This window comes from Paramacrobiotus metropolitanus, unplaced genomic scaffold (assembly GCF_019649055.1).
Source record: "Paramacrobiotus metropolitanus isolate TYO unplaced genomic scaffold, Prichtersi_v1.0 Parri_scaffold0000078, whole genome shotgun sequence".
NCBI lineage: Eukaryota > Metazoa > Tardigrada > Eutardigrada > Parachela > Macrobiotidae > Paramacrobiotus > Paramacrobiotus metropolitanus.
The window spans coordinates 24,670-43,565 of NW_026570298.1; the positions used below are offsets into that span (position 1 = coordinate 24,670).

The window sequence follows — 18,896 nt, forward strand, 5'->3', positions numbered from 1 at the left end:
TTGTTACAGTTCGGGTGCATAACATTTACTGTTTACCTGCCGCATTGTATTTGGGCAAATACCGTCTGACGCATGATGTTCAAGGAGTGTACAAAAGCCAGTGGAAACATCTGTACAGTGAAAAGGGGGTCAACAAGCTGACAGGCCATGCCGGAGAGATTATTCAGTTAGCTGATTTACCATCAGGTCGGTGTTATGACCTCAATGACTTATCAGCTATTCAGGAAGAGTGCTTCCCCGAATTTCAAGTGAAGGTTATTTCGGCGGATCATGGCAATACTATTATCGCCCACGTACCGGAAAAGAAAACAAAGGCGATGCAGGAGATCTTTGTCTTGCTGGAGAAGAATCACTTCGAACTCGTAACGACTGCCACCGGTATTTTTAACTCATCATATTTCTGCTCCGAGTGCGATGTACCTTACAGTCACAAGGGGCGGCATCGATGCGGTGGAAAATGTCGCTTGTGTTATCGGTCAGTTAATGACCGCGTCGAGGGGCCCGCTGTTTACTGTGGTGATTGTCGTCGTACATTCAACAACCAGGAATGTTACAACGTTCACAAAGCTGTTCGCCGCAATGGAAAAACCTTCTGTTCCCAGATCTTCTACTGTAAAGACTGCCGACGCTTTGTGAACTTAACACGCCGCCCAAATGAAAAGCACCAGTGTGGGGAGATGTTTTGCACAGTCTGCCGCAAATGGACTCCTCAAGCCACACATAAGTGTTACATCAAAACTTTTCCAAAGCCATTACCACCCTCACCGGATCAACCAGAGCGACCGAAGCGATACATCTTCTTCGATTACGAGACATTTAACGATCTAGTGAATGGACACACACCGAGTTGTGTCGTGGCGCAATATGAAGACGGGACCGAATTCCGATTTCCGGCGGACGGTCAACCAATGACAAGAGACGTCGCCCAGCAGTTTGGTGAATGGCTGTTTTCAGAGCAGCACAATCACTACACGATCATTGCTCATAACTTCCGGGGATATGACGGTCACTTTCTCCTGAAGCACCTTTTGGACAATATTCTGCGTGGTGTCGAAGTTATTAAGAGAGGAACCCAGCTTCTGGAACTGCGTTATCGGTGCTTGAATATGTGTTTCCGTGACACACTAAACTTCTTGCCTATGAAACTTAGCAATTTGCCGAAAGCAGTTGGTTTGGAAGTGGAGGTCAAGAAGGGAGATTTCCCTCATCACTTCAACCGACCTGAAAACTGGAATAAAGTACTGCCGTGGCCCGAACCGGAAATGTACGTTTTTGACGGTCTGAAAATGAAAGATAAAGAGGAATTTCTAAATTGGCACGCTGAAGCAAAAGCCGCTGCGGGTGGGCAGTTCGACTTCCGTGCGGAAATCATGGCCTATTGCTCGAATGACGTTACCGTGCTCCGGCGTTGTGCCTTGAAGTTTGTAGATGATTTTGTCGCTCTGACTTATCTAAATCCGCTGGATAGTATCACCATGTCATCTGCCTGCAACCGTTACTACCGCACTTTTCATTTGGAACCCGAGAAACTGGCTGTACTGTCCTCTCATGGACCTCACCGGAACCGACGTACAAGTGTCCAAGCAACTCAGTGGTTGGAAGTGTTGAACCGTGACTTGGGTGGACGTATTCAGCATGGTCGGAATGGCAAGGAAGTGCACATTGGACCGTACTACGTAGACGGCTACGATGCCGCTACTCGTACAGCATACGAGTATAACGGTTGCGTGTTCCACGGACATCCCGAATGTACCGAAGAAGAAGATCGGTCACCATTCTCTCGTAAAAAGATGAGTGAGGTGTACGAGGAATACCTGGACCGTGTGCGCTCCCTGGAAGATGTGAAGTATACAGTAGTTACCAAGTAGGAGTGTGAGTGGATCAAAGAGCGGAAAGATACGGACATCGCTACTTTCTTGTCTGGCCAAAGCCTCCGCGAGCCACTGAATGCCCGAGACGCCTTCAAAGGTGGTCGTACTAATGATAGTCGCTTGTACTACGCCGTGAAGCCGGGAGAAGTAATTATGCACTTCGACATTGTCAGCCTGTACCCTTTCGTTAACAAGACCAAGACGTACCCCATCGGCCACCCCACCATTGTTTTGTCGGATTTCAAGGACGTGAAAGAGAATTATGGCTTAGTTTCCTGTAAGGTACTGCCGCCTCCGCAGTGCTTGTATCCTGTTCTTCCTGCAACCATCAACAAGAAATTGGTGTTCGCGCTTTGCCGTTTGTGTGCGGACACTAAAAACAACGACTACTGCCAGCATAGCGACGCTGACCGCTGCCTCGAGGGGGTATGGACCACACCGGAGCTCCACCACGCCATCGACCGGGGTTACATCGTGCAGGAAGTGTACGAGGTATGGCATTGAGACACCTTGGAAGCCGGCGTTTATGCTGCGTACATCAACAAGTTTCTGAAAATCAAGATGGAGGGCAGTGGATGGCCTAGCTGGTGTAAAACTCCCCAACAGAAAGATGACTTCATCCGCCAGGTCAAAGAGCGTGAGGGGATTGACCTTGATCCGGAAGCCATGATCTACGATGCTGGGCGCCGTAATGCGGCCAAGAACTGCCTGAACTATTTGTGGGGCAAGCAAGGACAGCGGGACGATATGACTATGACCAAATTCGTCTACGAAACTAAGGATTATTTGGACATGATCCGCTCCAAGACCGTTGAAATTCATGATGTTTTTGCCATCAACGAGGATTGCCTCATGGTGACGTATTCAAAGGGAGAAGACTACAACGAAGGTAGTAACGCTACGAACGTCGACCTGGCAGCGTTCACTACTTCCAATGCCCGTCTCATCCTCCTGGACATGATGGAGAAGCTGGGCGATCGCCTCATGTACTATGATACTGATTCGGTCGTCTTTCTCACTCGCCCTGGGGACTGGGTGCCGGAGACGTGCAGTATCCTGGGCGACTGGGACAACGAGTTGCAGTCCGGTGAGAGCCACATTGTGAAGTTCGTGTCCTGCGGCCCAAAGGTGTACAGCTACGAGACTGACACCGGTCGGATCGAGCTAAAGGTATGCCCAAGTTGTATTTACAGTAATTACAGTGTATGCAGTACATCTACTATTCATAGGCAAGAGGCCTTACACAAAACGGGTACACTGAGGACATCTTGGACTTTGATGAGGTCACCAAATCCTTTGCCAGGACTGGACAGGCCTTGGACTTTGAAAAACTGAAGCGCCTTTTGGACGGGACGGAATCCCATGTTCAAATCATCTATCCTGAATACATTAAACGTAATGGCAAGACCCAAGAGATCAACACGGTTCGTTTGTTCAAGAAGCTGAAAATGGTTTACGACAAACGCATGCTGCTTGCCGACTTTACGACACTACCTTTCGGTACTAAATAATAAGCTGTTTTATCTTTGATCCAATTTTTATACTAGAACACTAGCTGTTATAACCAGGGTAGTTTGGTTGTTTGATACTGAATAAACTACTTTTTTTTTCTATTCATAAGCGGTATGTTGTGTTGTTCACAATTGTAGTTGTTATTGCAAAAGAGGCTACGAAAGCCCGATCCTTGCAACTCACTAGCAGGAAACTCTGTATTCCTGTTGGCGTTGTTGGGAGTATCGGCCCAGTACCCTTTTTAACCTTGCACGGGGAAACCACAAAAAAAGTAGGAAAATGAAACAAATAAAAGGATGTAACCCGGTAACGCAAGTTTACACATCGTTTCAGTTCAGTTAGTACGGGACCACTCTACCGACCGAATCTGTATGTGCGCGGTGTGTACCCTGTTACTACTCTTTGCACCGTATTCTAACCTAGTTTAATACACAGTACAGGACATGTGCCCCAGATATTTTTCATCAAATGGGGGTACGTCCTCTTCATTAACTATAAAAAGAAAAAATTTGGTATCAGATACCGCACGATTATGTTAGAACTTCTGCAGCTAGTTTGCTGAACAGTATACGCTCAGAGTTTTGTCTTACGTTTTTTCTTTTGAGTTTTTTCCTTATTTTTTCCTTACTTAAAAAAGAAAATGCCATCACTCAAAGTTATTCGTGGTGAGTTTATATTTATTAATATTTTTCTCAAATTAATTTTGTTTTAGAAATAGCGTTTTCTTTCCCTCAAATAACATTACTTTATGTAATTTTAAAACATTTTAAAAACAGCGAAGCTGGTTTAATTGTTTTAAAACCTAAGATGTTTTAGGGGACGGAGTTTATGGACCGCGAGTGGCGCACTTCCCCGATTGACGAACGAGTGCGCAGGAGCATCGCCTTTAAAGAAGGCGCGGGAGCCCTCCGACTGCGGTTAAAAGCCCATGTGGGAGATCCGGAAGCCGACCGCTTAGCTTCGAGAGTTAGCGATGTGGCCGTATGTACACATCCTGTTTATTGCCATTTCTTACCCGAATGTCTTACTGATTAGTACAATCAGAACCATTAGGGTAGGAAAATGCAATAAACAAGATGTGCATGTACGACCACATCGTTAACTCTTAGCGATCGGCGGGGCTGCTCTTGACCGGTTTTACGGAGTGCATCGACAACTTGGATGATTCTGGTAGTGAATCGGGATCTTCTGATTCGCTGCCGGAATCGGATGGTACCGCATCATATGATTCCGTGGCATCAGAGTCGGACAGTTCGGAGGACTCTGATTTTGAGGAGGATGCTACCGGACAAAAGGGATACCATCCTTTCATTCGGCATGAAGCCAAGGAAAAGTGTGCCCGAAAGAAGCGACCGCGAGAGGACGACGAAGAGTTCGGCCAGCAGCGCTATAAGCGACGACAGCTGTATAAGCGACATTCATTGTTCATTATGTGAATGTGCCTTTTATTTTGCGAAGTGTGTATTGTGCGTGTGCTCCGCAAATTGTGCCAGTTAAATAAATAAAAAGATTAGCTAACTACAGTAGGTTGTCTTTTTAATTATTACCGGCAGGGAGACCTTCACTAGACAGTCAGACAAAAGCAGACAGTAGGTCACTAGGTCGGCGCCAGGCATCGGGACACCGCTAGCCAGTGCAGCCCAGTCAGTAGGCCACCGCTAGCCGGTAGGAGACAGATCCGCGGTTCTGTCTCGGTCTCATTCGTGAGCAGCCAATCAGAGAAGCAGCCAGACTGCCGCACTTTTCTTGAAAATGCTGCTATCCCTATTGCCTTACTACTTTTGTCCTCGAACGGTTTCTCGAATTTCGTCAGCCATACGTTTACTGGCCATCCTCCGAGTGGTTTTTTGCTGACGATGTTTCTATGCCATTCCTCAGTTTGCCGTGTTAGTTGGGCGACGAGGTCGGTCATGAAGCGAACATCTTTTTCATGCCATTCCTGGGCTGCGGCATGAAACCGACGAATCTGCTTGATCCATCCGTCGACCTTGTTTTGGTCGCCATCGAATTCCGGTAGGGGTTACCTACGTCCGCGGCCACATGCCCGTATCATTGTCCATGGGACGACCCTCTCCCTCTTTGTTGGCCGCATATCCGAAAGATAGTAATCGGTTGCCTTGGACGTTTTGTAGGATGGAAGTTCGTCCCTGGCTTGTTCGAAGTACTGTAGAGTAACCCTGCACTTGCCAGCCTTTTCGTACGACAGGAACTATACTGCACTGTAGTATTGGCAAACGTTAAGCTGGCTCAGAGCCGACTGCACTGCTCTCACATGTGCTGCCTGCCTAGTCACAGGCAGCATATCTGAATGGTGAATGTGCTCGTACAGCGTACGTCTCTCTAAGCTGTAAAAAAAGCTTTCAAGTGCAGGGTTACTCTACAGTACTTCTTTTCCTCCTACAGACATCGCATTTCGGTGCCCATCTCATCCATTTGTAGCATCATTCCTATGATGTTCTTGGCTGCGTCTGAGCCAAAATCATATAGTTCGACTTCGCGTGGTTCGAGGTAGGCGATGCGGCTCCGATGCGGTTCGCTTACCTTCTGAGCTTTGGCTGGGTCGTGGCTTAGCTGTGCCCGGGGTTTCTGCTCCTTCTTCAGTCCGTCGTTCAGTTCGCATGCTTTGTCGGTTAGTTGGGCATTGGCTTGTTCGAGGTCGTGATGGCCGACCTCTAGTCGGTGGATGTCGGTTGCTGGCTAATGTGAGTCAGCAATTGTTGTCCGCCCTTGCCAGTGCGATTTCCATCTCCTACTGCCGTTGATCGGTAAACTGTTGTAGTTGGCCGACTTCGTTGTCGGCTTCCCTGAGAGCCACTATGTATCGATCAACCTCGCCACGGTATACATCGGTTTCTTAGTTTGAGCGATTCAACATTTCTTGAAACTGCGCTGCTGCCGCTTCTGAGGCGACGAGCGCTGTCGGCAAGTTTCGGCAAGTTCTTTTTTCAGTTCGAAGACGGCTTCCGTTGACCCATTAGCTAGCCTTTAAGTTGGGGTACTTCTTCCGTGCCGTGTCGGCAAGATTGGTCGACCCGTTTCAGTTGGGCGCTTAGTCGATCGACCTCGCGTTGTTGGTCGGCAGTCGCTTTGTTAGCGGCTGCCAGGTCGGTTTCCTCCTTTTTCAGTTCGAGTCGGTGGGTTTCGTTAATTTGCTTGATCAATCTCTCCGTAGAGAGAACAATTTTATCCACCAATACAATACGGCTTGGGTAGTCACTTGTCAGTTGTTGGGATCGTTCACGGAGGTGTTCGATGTCTTTGATCCGTTCCGGCGCAAGCGCATTGCTACCGTGATCTATCGTTGCGGAACACTCAAGGGTACTTGCTTGGTACCCGCGGGCGCCGTAGTGGGGCGCCACCGGTGTTCGGAAAACCAATTCTGTGGTGGTCGTGTCGCAGACTTCAACAATCGGTGATGGAGTCCACTCACTACCCGATCCGCCCAGTTTGAACATAGGTGGTGCTAGTTTCGTCGGTAGGTCGACTGGTCGATTTGTCGGTGACTTGGTCGACCTCACCGTTTGCAGGGCTTCTGTGGCCCGTTTCGACTCGCTTCCAGTCGGCGAAAGTCGACTTAACGGTGAAATGCCGGTGATACGGTAATACGACTCTTGTTAGGTGCCGGTATGTTGGTCGTTGATCCAGCCGGGAGAGGATCGCTTCGTGGCGGTGCCTCGGTTTCTTCCATTTTGACCGTCGGTTTGGTTGGCTGGATCTGAGTTTCCCACTTGTTGACCAGTGAGATTCCGACCTTCAAGGTCGACCTCTGGCTTGGACTGGTCGGTGGGCTTTGACCGACCTCCGTGGTCGGTTGCTGTTGACCGACCTTCATGGTCGGTGGAAGTCCGACCTGTCTGGCCGGTAGAGATTCGATCTGGTTGGTCGGTGAAAGTTCGACCTCCTTCGGTCGGTTGTCGTTGGCCGACTCCAGTTCCGCCTTGTGTGGTCGGTGGAGGTCCGACTACCTTGGCCGGTTGGGGTTGACCGACTTTCGAGGTCGGTTGCTTTTGACCTACCTCCGTCCGAGTTAGGTTGGTCGGTGAAGTCGCTGAGCCGAAGTCGGGCGAGGTTGACTTCCGCTTCTCATCCGTCTAGTTAGGTGATTGGCGTCCGATTCCGGCGGCTGTTGAAGCTTTCACCAAGTCTTTGGATTTGTTGAGCCCGAGTGAGCCCGCTCACCCAAGTGGGGCGACTGCCGGTTTACTGTTCTTCCAGTTAAGTCAGAGGTGGTCGGTGCGCCAAGTCGGTGCTCCTGACCGGCAAGAAACATTGTCTTGTCAGCCTGCAGCTGTACCGCATCTCCCCCGCTTGGGTTGGACGGGGCTGCCGAGTCAGCTTGGGGCTCCAGAAATGTACCCTTGGGGGCTCCCGGGCGTAGGGCTCCTGGGCGTCCTCGAAGCTGTCATCCGAAATCCGAAGTCGGGTTCGCGACGGCGAGGAAGATCCGCTCGTTACGCTTCTCCCTTGCCTCTGCCTACTTTATGAGTCGGTCCTACTTTGTGAGTCGTCCCGGCGGGCGTGCTGAAGTGGATACGATCCGGCTGATTACGCCTGGAGTATGTGCTCGGGTACTCCTTCACGTAAATATCCGGTTGCTTTGACATGGTTGCGAATGGCAGCTCCCGGAGAGCCACAAAAGGCCTTTTGCTTGTGTACCGTATATCGAACAATCCCTTGCGTTGTGATGTTTGATGAGATCAGGATCATCTTTGGGTTCAGGAACTTCGAGGGTCAGGTTCGTTTGACTTTATTTTGTGTCTGTGTATGACTCAGTACGCAAGGTTACAATACAATATGATAATACAGTACCGTATTTTATAGTAATACGGTTGACGTACGTCCTATATTATTGTGCTAACGAGTATAACATCACAGGGTTGTGGTTTTGCACTTCACCGCCTACGTCACGGATAACGAGATGCGTGCAAAAATATAAGAAATGACGATACACGCTTCTGTTAAGCCTATGAAAAGTTTCCCCTGCCCTCTGATTGGCTGACGCTAAAGCTCTAAAAGTCGAGCGTTTTTGACGTCATAAGGAAGTTTAACGATTTTGGCGCAATATTTCCACAGAAAAATAAAATATTTTTTGGTCGACCAAAGTTGTTATTTGGTCGAAATTTTATGTTTTAAGTCGTTAGAAGCTGGATTAGGATTTTAGGAGTTTTTTTGACGTTAGGAAATTCGTCAAAATGGAAAGACAAAGGAAATGACCGACCTCTTGTCGGTTAACCATAGTGGTCAGTTAATCAAAAAAAGGTCGGTAAAGTAAGTTTTAGGTCGGTTTCTTCAACAAAATTTACTTTTATCGGTCGAAAATTAATTTCAGCTGTTAGAAATAAGAATTCACCGTTAGAAACTAGAAATTCCATCTAAGATCGACCTGTATCGACCTGCAACCACAGCTTTAATGGTTTGTTGCGATTCCGTGGAGGTCGGCGATCCGCTGTTTGGAGGTCGGTTATCCGCCCTTTCTCGGACGTAGTCCGCTGATAAAGTTGTGGGTCGCTATTCAAGGCGAAGGTCCCCGTATGAAGGCGTAATCCAATCGCGCTGCAGGGTCTCGTGGCGAGCCTGGTCCGTCTGTTGAGATGGGGAAATTACCGTGTGTGCGGGGAAACTGCTCTGTCTGGCTGTTTTCTTGTGTGGAAGAGACGAAGAACTGTGGCTCACTAACAGTGGCAGGGATCGCTTTTGCGGTCAACAAGTGTTTCCACAGTGTTAAGACGGTAAGATCAAATTGATCAACGGTCGAAGCAGAGGCTGCGTTTGCAGTCTATCTGAACGACTACAGTGGATTCTTCCGGGTACTCCAAAAGATGCCTTCACCGTCTCCTCAGAGATTCGTGGAAAGAAAACTAGACGATCTGCTTACCAGGTAACAGGCAAGCGCAAGTAGACCACAGCAAGTCTTCATTGACAAATAAAGGCGATACAAATACCGCGTGATATGGGGGAAGAGATCACAGAAGCCCGTCTGGCCCGATATCGATGTACACACTAGAAAGTTTTGAGTGTCCGTCAAGGCGTAAAAGAATGGCGGCAACGTCGTGCTAGCCAGACAGTGTGCGTGATGGTCTCCGCTGAAGGGATATACCGCGTGCGCACACACGGAGCATACTTACTCACTCGTTCGTCTATCGCAGTACGACTGTAACCGAACAAAACGTCCGGACGACCAAGACGTCCGGCGGACGTTTTGGTCGTTAAACCGACCAAACCGTCCGGGGGCAAAAAAAAACGTCAACCGTAAATTTTGCCCACCCAAAATTTTTTGCATTCTCAAACCCGGACACTTTGGTCGGAGCATTATTTTCGGCCGGGACACTTTGGTCGGATCTGAAACAGTACACGGGACTGTGAGATTTGTCGGACTCTTAAATTGGATTACCCTTAAAAAGAATACGATTTCTGGAGCCATTTTCTTAACGAAAGTTTGTATGTAGGCTTCCTGGTATAGTTCTATGCCACGCACTTAACAAAAATCATTCCAGGATCTACCGCGGTTTCGCATGTTTTTCTGTGAAGCTTTAACCGTGGTGTGGTAAAGTGCAAAAGACCCAAAAACGCTAGTTAGCGATATCTAGATTGCGTTTAAAATGTTTTTGCCTGGTAAACAGTTTTGTATTTCTATTGAGACGGTGGACCGCACTTGTAAGTAAAATAAAGTTTAAACGGAAATTGGTGTGCTAAAAGTTCTATACGGCACTAAACTTCCTTAGACTTAGCAAACGTCATCGTGTATAGTAATCTGCTTCTGGTACAATGGAATGTACAAAAATTTGCTACGTATTGTACGAGTAGGAGTACGTCTACATCAGTTCGGACGTCTATACTCGTAATCGATACTATAGTTCACTAAGGTATTTGATTCGCCCGATACATTTACAGTAATAAACTGCTTTCCAGAACTGTTCAGTTACGCTATTCATTATGTCAGATATGAAAAATTATTATTAAAGCAGAGAATGAACTTTAAAAGATGACGATACAATAATATCGTTTCCATCTTTCGCTGGGCTGATGTTCTCATCCATTCGCATCTACCCCGCTGGCCCAAACCGGTGCATGTATTTCTAGACTTCTGGGGCAACCTGCTGGTGCCGTCCAGTAACGACCCTGACGATTCGGTGACGGGCTTGCAGTGATGATATCAAGCAAGGGGGCGGCACACTTATCAGTTCCATTTTCTTCTACAATGAAGTTCGTAATTTATTGATGTAAGCTGTTTAAAAGGATGAAATTGCAACTCTAGGATAACAGGAATAAATCTGAAACCGAATTTACAGCAGGCTAGAATAATTCTTATTTCCAAGAAACTCTATACCAGACATTCAGCTTTGCTTTCACTACACTTCCAGGCGTCGACTTTAGTTTGGTAAGGGTCGTGCGCTTTCTTGTTCGAAACGCGCAGCGATGGTACAACATCCCGCAATCCGTACAAGTCATTATCGAATCGGCGTCAAATAAAATAGGCATCCTGCAATCGCATTTAATTTTACGGAGAGCTCTTTTGGGTCCCCCACCAAAGTGTCCGGGTATAAATAATGCTGATCAAAACGCCCGAGCGTGAATAGTGCTCCAGCCAAAGTTTTTGGGCTGACATGGTGCTTCGACTAAAGCGTTCGGGTTGACTTAGTCCTTCTATTAAAGTGTCACGGCTGAAAGTATGCTCCGACCAAAGCGTCATGCTCCGATCAAAGTGTCCGGGCTGACATATTGCTCCGACCAAAGTGGCTGGGCTTAGACAGAGCTCCGACCAAAGTGTCCGTGCTGAAACATTGCTCCGACCAAGGTGTCCGGGCTGAGAATGCAAAAAAGTTTGGGTGGGCAAAATTTACAGTGGACGTTTTTTTGGCCCCCGGACGGTTTGGTCGGTTTACCGACCAAAACGTTCGCCGGACGTTTTGGTCGTCCGGACGTTTTAGTCGGTTACAGTCGTACTGCGATAGACGAACGGGAGAGTAAGTATGCTCAGTGTGTGCGCACGCGGTATATCCGCTTTAGCGGAGAGTGCAGTGCAGCATCACACACACGTACAAAAGAGAGGCAAATACAGCATGTATGCGTGCGTGCGCATACGCCAAGTAAAGCGTAGGTACCACGCAGTCTCGTATGAGGCTCACAGACTCACCCAGCAGAGCTCAACGGGGAGCTCGGTCGACCTTCTGACAGACAACCCGACAAAACCGTCACCGCTCGGCACTTGTCGAGCCGGTTTTGTTCCTGTGTCGCCGGTTGACGGAAACGCGGAATCGATTTTTAAGGCAGATGAAAGACAACTTGACCCGACTGATCCGATGTTTCAGGCACCGGTCGGACAGTATTCTGCTGTGGCCAGGCCGAAGTACACCGGGTATTCTACGAAGGCCAAATGTGTGGTGATTGTACTCACAGAGCAGAACGTTCGGATACGATTTTCAAAGGAAACCGGGGAATTTTCGAAGGAAAACGCGAAAAGCACTGCATGGGTAAAATTTACGCTAAACGCTTTGGAAGCCCGCAAATTGCTGGACGGTTTATGAACTTTATCGTCTCGCGGACGTCTGGAACCTATGGATGGTTGCACCCGTAAATGGGATCCAAGAGCATTGCAGTGCCCGCACTACGCTTCCGATTTTTCCGTAGACAGATACTTATCAATAGCTACTTAAATTGTTCTACGTTAACCGGAAACGGCGGCAAAATAGTTGAAGGCTATTTTGCCATCCATACTGCGGCAAAATAGCTAACGACTATTGTAACGCAGTGTGCGGCAAAACAGCAAAAGGCTATTTTACCGACCATAGTGCGGTAAAATAGCTAATGGCTATTTTGCCGCAAACACTGCGGCAAAATAGCCACTTCGCACATAGAATGTCCAAGTTAGGACATTAGTGGTTCCATAGGAATGAACCCATAGACCAGGACACAAGTGGTTCAATTGGTTCTGAACCCATGGAACCAAGCAAAGAAAACGCTGACGTTAAACAGATTCACGTCAACCAATGGAACCTAATGGAACCACCATGGAACCACAAGTGAACCAAGTCCGCTCTTACTTGCCGACATGCCTGCACACTACCTCTATATCCCGTGAACCAATGGAACCAATGGAACCAATGGAACCTAATGGAACCACCATGGAACCACAAGTGAACCAAGTCCGCTCTTACTTGCCGACATGCTTGCACACTACCTCTGTACCCCGTGAACCAATGGAACCAATGGAACCAATGGAACCTAATGGAACCACCATGGAACCACAAGTGAACCAAGTCCGCTCTTACTTGCCGACATGCCTGCACACTACCTCTGTATCCCGTGAACCAATGGAACCAATGGAACCTAATTGAACCACCATGGAACCACAAGTGAACCAAGTCCGCTCTTACTTGCCGACATGCCTGCACACTACCTCTGTATCCCGTGAACCAATGGAACCAATGGAACCTAATGGAACCACCATGGAACCACAAGTGAACCAAGTCCGCTCTTACTTGCCGACATGCCTGCACACTACCTCTGTATCCCGTGAACCAATGGAACCAATGGAACCTAATGGAACCACCATGGAACCACAAGTGAATCAAGTCCGCTCTTACTTGCCGACATGCCTGCACACTACCTCTGTATCCCGTGAACCAATGGAACCAATGGAACCTAATGTAACCACCATGGAACCACAAGTGAACCAAGTCCGCTCTTACTTGCCGACATGCCTGCACACTACCTCTGCACCCCTGAACCAACGGATCCAATGGAACTTAATGGAACCAGCAGGGAACCACAAGTGAACCATACTTGCCGACATGCCTGCACACTACGTGAACCAATGGAACCAGCTTGGAAACACAGGTGTAGTTTTACTTGCCGACATGCAATCGTACAAAAATATCTTTTCCTTGTAAATGCGACGGGCATTATTGAATCCAGCGGACGAGTTGCGCAGTCCCATGCAGTGCTTTGGGCATCCACGTTAAATGCCCGTGATTATTTTGGAGCAGCATAAATAGATACCGCATTGTTTGAATCATTATTTGGAAGTTAGAAACGCGAAATCCTGATTATCTAATTTTGCATTTCCTGGATTCCGCTCATCCCGATCAAAAGCGACGGAAATGCAAGCGCGTAAAGTGAGAAAATTCGGACCTCATGCGGCGACAAAGTTGACAATTCAACTGTTAGAGTTGCGATAATAAAACAACCCAACGAAAACATCTTTGTGTGTCTAAAATTTTACTGCACGCTTGTAGCCAGCATCAAGGTTGACGGGTTGATGGTTGACGTTTTATGAAGGTCATCGACCTCTCTCTACAGGTCATCAACCTTACCACTATCCTTTCCCTAAAGGTCATCTGCCTTTCTGCCTAACCTCGTCAACATTTTTTCATAATCATGAATCTTTCTGCTGCTATCTTCAACCTTTCTCGAAAGGCTCTCATGTTTCTGTACAGCAAAGGTCTCAGAGACACAGGCCGGGGCACGCAATAAGCGGGCAAAAACACAGCCGTTCTTTGCGATTACGTACTTTGTTGGGCTAGTTATTTCGAAAATTTATTCGGCTAGTTATTATTTGAGAATTTATTTGGCTAGCTGCTCCTGCCAGCCAGCAGTCGGCCGCAAGTTCACAACCCATACTGGCGCTTTCAGCATCGGCAGGGCACTATAGCAGATCACACACAAACGTACGTGTAAAGTGCGAGCGTAAGGTGATTGTGGACACCGTGCAAACAAGTATTATAGTGCCAAAGATAAGGAAAAAAACATGATGGGGAGTTGAGCTGTAAGGCTGGCAGGACATCAACCTTTCACCAAAGGTCATCAACCTTTCTGTAAAGGTCTTCCACCTTTCCGCCAGTGGCATTCACTGATTTACCTCGAAGTCATTATGTGTATCTACGTTAATTTTGCGGAGGCAAATAGTTTAGTTTTTGTTTATTACAAGACGTATGTGTGTTCGATTGCGTAAGGCCTGTTACTGGAACGTAAGGCGCGGAAAGGGCAACAAGACCCGCGAGTTGTCCCGCAGAAAGTTAAGAATGGAGAAAGATTTCTCCGTGGATGTGAAAAATAGTACAAAGTGCTCCGTTTTACGATTAATCGGTGGCAAATTTTTTCATTTGTATCTCAAAATTTCATTTAAAAAACGACCAAAACAGACTTTGCCCTGTTTAACGACCAAATCGCAAAAGGCGTACGGATGCATCCACCTTTCTCCCAAAGCGGTGGCGGCATCCATTTATTAAGCTTTTGCGCAATTGCAAACATTTCACAGTTTTTACAATGGGTATCGCCTTATCAGTTAAACCGCTTACAGTACAGATACTTATGATCAAACAGGTAGCAACGAACATCGTAGACATATTACTTAACCGAGTGGCGAAATATTTTTTCGCGCGATGAATTACAATGAGCACAATAAGATCAATGCTCATCGCCGGCAGAAAGGTTTGATGACCTTTACAGAAAGGCTGATGACCTTAAGGGAAAGGTTGATGACCTGTAGGTAAAGGTTGGTTACCTGCCAGTTTTGTAGCCCAGCACACCCAATGTTTTTTACCGTATCCTTGATTTGCCATTGCCGATTTACTGTGCAATCTTCTTGCGTGAGAAGCTTTGGCCGAAAGAAGCCATATCCATCGCTTAACAACGGCCCTTACCAATTTATATAAGACCGCTCTTAAAGTGGCAGTGTACCGAGTATTTAACGGAAGCGCGCAACTGACTTCTGGGGTCTTTCAGATTTCCTTTTTCCTATCGCACTACGTGATACAACAGCTTCCAAGAAACGAACAGATTTGCAAAATGTTTTTCGTGTTTAAAAATTTCATATCTGGTGAAATTTAAATGCATATGCATTAAGAGGAGCCTTTCAAGTCGAGCGCTATATATAGAAAACGTGTTTGTAATTTGTGCGATATCCATAAATCACAATCACCAGACACTCACACTTAACCATAATGACGTACCGTAACTATCGAATTATAAGCTTTCCCCGAAATAGAAGCTCCCCCCGTAATTAGAGCCCACCCTTAAGGTCATTTGAAAATTATAAGCTCCCCCCGAAATATAAGCCCATGGGCTTAATTAAATGCTGTATAGCCCATGTTAGCGAACGCCAAAAAAGTTAGTTTGAAAAACTGAAGCCCCCTCCGAAATACAAGCCCATGCCCGTAATTGGAGCCCACCACGTGAGGCGTTTGAAATATTTGTAACCCTGGGGCTCTCATCCGATAATTACGATATGTTTGTGTTTGATCTGCGATCGTGCCCTGCCGATGCTGCAAACGGCACTGGCAGTATGTCTTACGGTTGGCAGCCTGTAACAACTAGCCGAAATTTCCGAAACAAAATGCCGAATAAAGCAACCGCAAAGTGCGCCCGTGTTTTTGCCCCTTTATGGCGTGCCCTGTCCTGTGTCTCTGAGACCTTTACTGTACAGAAAACATGAGAGCCTTAAAGCTTGAAGATCTTCGGCAGAATGATTGAAGATCATTAAACAAACGTTGACGACGTTCGGCAAAACGGCTGATGGAAAGGTTAATGACCTTTAGGAAAAGACCGAAAGGTTGGTGAAAAGGTTGATGACCTTTAGAAAAAGGCTGATGTCCTTCATTGAACGTCAACCTTCCTGCCGGCTACACACGCTTGCCTCGGACAAATTTGTGTGCATAGTTCTGCATAGTGCAAAAATGTTGTTCGAGAAAATTCTCGATTTATACTGTTTAAAGTCTCTGCAGTATTCGATCGCTGGTATTTGCATAAAATTTGTTTAAGTGCAGGATTAAAGTAGTGTTAGACAGTAGACTAAACTATTGATAATTTGTGAGACAAATAATCGATCAGGGAGCTGCCTCTAGGGATGTTGAAGAGCAAGATAAAAACTAAGACACTGATTAACTAGATACTCGTTGAGTCCGGTGGTTGCCTGAAGTGATCAAAACGGAGCTGAACGGGTTCGCGGTGTCCTTGGCTAATAGCCAAATGAGTCCCGCATCAGATAATAATGAAAAAAAACACCATGTATGCTTAGGACTTTATCTAAAGATGAGCAGTTCAAACACACGTAGCCGGACACCGTCCGACTGCGATCCTTGAAAAATTCTGTTCCTGATTTGGTACAAATGAGTGTGCTACTGTTTTAAGCCTGGAGTGTACAAATCTGCATGCAGGGTAAAAATGTGCATGCGCAATCACAAAATCGTACTAACTTTGCTCTTCTTAATGATCATGTTTCAGTGGTCATCGAAGTCACCACTGGTTACTCACGGCCAAAAAAATTAGAAAAATTAATTCATTGGGCAGTAGCGCAAAAACTAAATAGTAAGTACCAGCGGTGTCAGTAAAAGTGGCTTGTTGCGTCTCTCCAGCACGAATTCAACTGTGCAGAAAATGTGTAACAATGACATAAAAATTTAAATGCCGAGAAATACATTCTTATTGCCATATCGGCATTTGATGCGAACATGACCGGCACGCAAATTGCGGGCGCCTTGGAACTTTTTTTACGGCCCGGTGTTTCCCACTTTTGTTGTCTGTTGGGTACGGATTTTGAATGCCAAAGCGTCTACATTGCAGAAATGAACTTGCAAATGACCATTACCAGCCAAGAGAGCACATAGGAAAACGTCATTCTCGTAAATATTATCTTTTCTTACGTTATCAAAACAAATACCAAATATTACGACAAAACTCAATTTACCTAGCTCGCCAACTACAAAATACGCAAAACAATGACGACACTTGCAGTTATTATAAAAAAAGCAACTTCGCCAAATTCACGGCGTACAGAGGTAACGTGCAAGCACGTCTACCAAAAAGAGCGGACTTGGTTCACTTGTGGTTCCATGGTGATTCCATTAGGTTCCATTGGTTCCATTGGTTCACGGCACACAGAGGTAGTGTGCAAGCATGTCTGCAAGTAAGAGCGGACTTGGTTCACTTGTGGTTCCATGGTGGTTCCATTAGGTTCCGTTGGTTCCATTGGTTCACGGCATACAGAGGTAGTGTGCAAGCATGTCTGCAAGTAAGAGCGGACTTGGTTTACTTGTGGTTCCATGGTGGTTCCATTAGGTTCCGTTGGTTCCATTGGCTCACGGGATACAGAGGTAGTGTGCAGGCATGTCGGCAAGTAAGAGGACTTGGTTCACTTATGGTTCCATGGTGGTTCTATTAGGTTCCATTGGTTCCATTGGTTCACGGAATACAGAGGTAGTGTGCAGGCATGTCGGCAAGTAAGAGCGGACTTTGTTCACTTGTGGTTCCATGGCGGTTCCATTAGGTTCCATTGGTTCCATTGGTTCACGGGATACAGAGGTAGTGTGCAGGCATGTCGGCAAGTAAGAGCGGACTTGGTTCACTTGTGGTTCCTTGGTGGTGCCATGTGGTTCAGAACCAATCTACTAATGTCCTAACTTGGACATTCTCTCATTTCAGAGTAAATTTTCAATTTTTGGGTTAAATTTTTATGGGACACAGAAAAGAAGGTTAAGGGTATGACCCGCCACTGTACATTAGATTCTGATGTGGACGACTGCGTACACTTTAAATATATCTGGGCATGTTTTTTTACTTGTACCCCTCCGCAACCGCATCAGCATGTACAAAGCCGTACTACAAATTGAGCATGAACTGAAACAGCGATAAATACAAAATCACGGTTCACATCAGTGGTAGTGTTGCAACTGTACTGGTCATCATTTTAGTGCTGACAGTGCGCTGTTCCTCTTTTTGCTGTTCCTCTTCCTTTATTTGCTCAATCTGTTCCTTCATATGCCTGGCTTGCACTGTATTCTCTAAGTATCCTCCATGTATCTTGTTGAATACAAGTTTGAGGCTTATCAATAACTGCTCGTATCCCTACTGCATCCTTTTAGTATCTTTCAAATTTTCAGTCATGCGGATAGCTGTCATAGTGGAACTTGGAATACATTCGGGATGCATAAAGGATACGTAGAGGCTACTGCGGGATACTGTGAAGGCAAGTCAAAACACATGCCCGAAAAAATTAACGTGTACTAGCCCTGCATTAGGTGCAGTACATGCCGTCACTGCATGGTACCAGTTTCTTATGATTTTAAATCCACCAAAAAGTTCGCTTTCGCGCATTCCAAAACAATTTTTTGTGGCGTTATGTGTCATTCTAAAGCCGATAAGCATTTTGCATTTGGCCTGATAACGGTTTGAGCGCGTAGCATCCGGTTGTCGCGATATGGACACAAAGTTCAATCCATCGGTGTGTATCAGAATTCCCGTTATAACCCTCACTTCCTGGACGTTGCGCGCATAAACGATTTCACGGCCATTAAGTAGAAATCATTCGGCTGTAGAATGTTGTGAAACACAGCACCAGTGTGCTTCGGAGTGCGCAAAAGCAGTTGTTCTGCTGGATATCGATGTATATGAGTTATGAAATCAGTACCCTGAACCGGCACCGTATCATTTATAAGAGAAGTGACCCGGTTTCATAAAGGGAAGTTTCATTTTTAAGGGAAGTTTCATGAAGCAAAATGCGTATAGAATCACTAAAAC

At 46.5% G+C, this 18,896-nt stretch overlaps 1 protein-coding gene across 1 annotated transcript in view; it reads left to right on the plus strand.

The window, feature by feature from the left end:
* The window catches only part of LOC129595466 (uncharacterized), a 39,594-nt gene that overhangs the window by 20,561 nt on the left and 137 nt on the right, over nucleotides 1-18,896 (plus strand). The gene's annotated exons all lie outside the window — the stretch shown is intronic.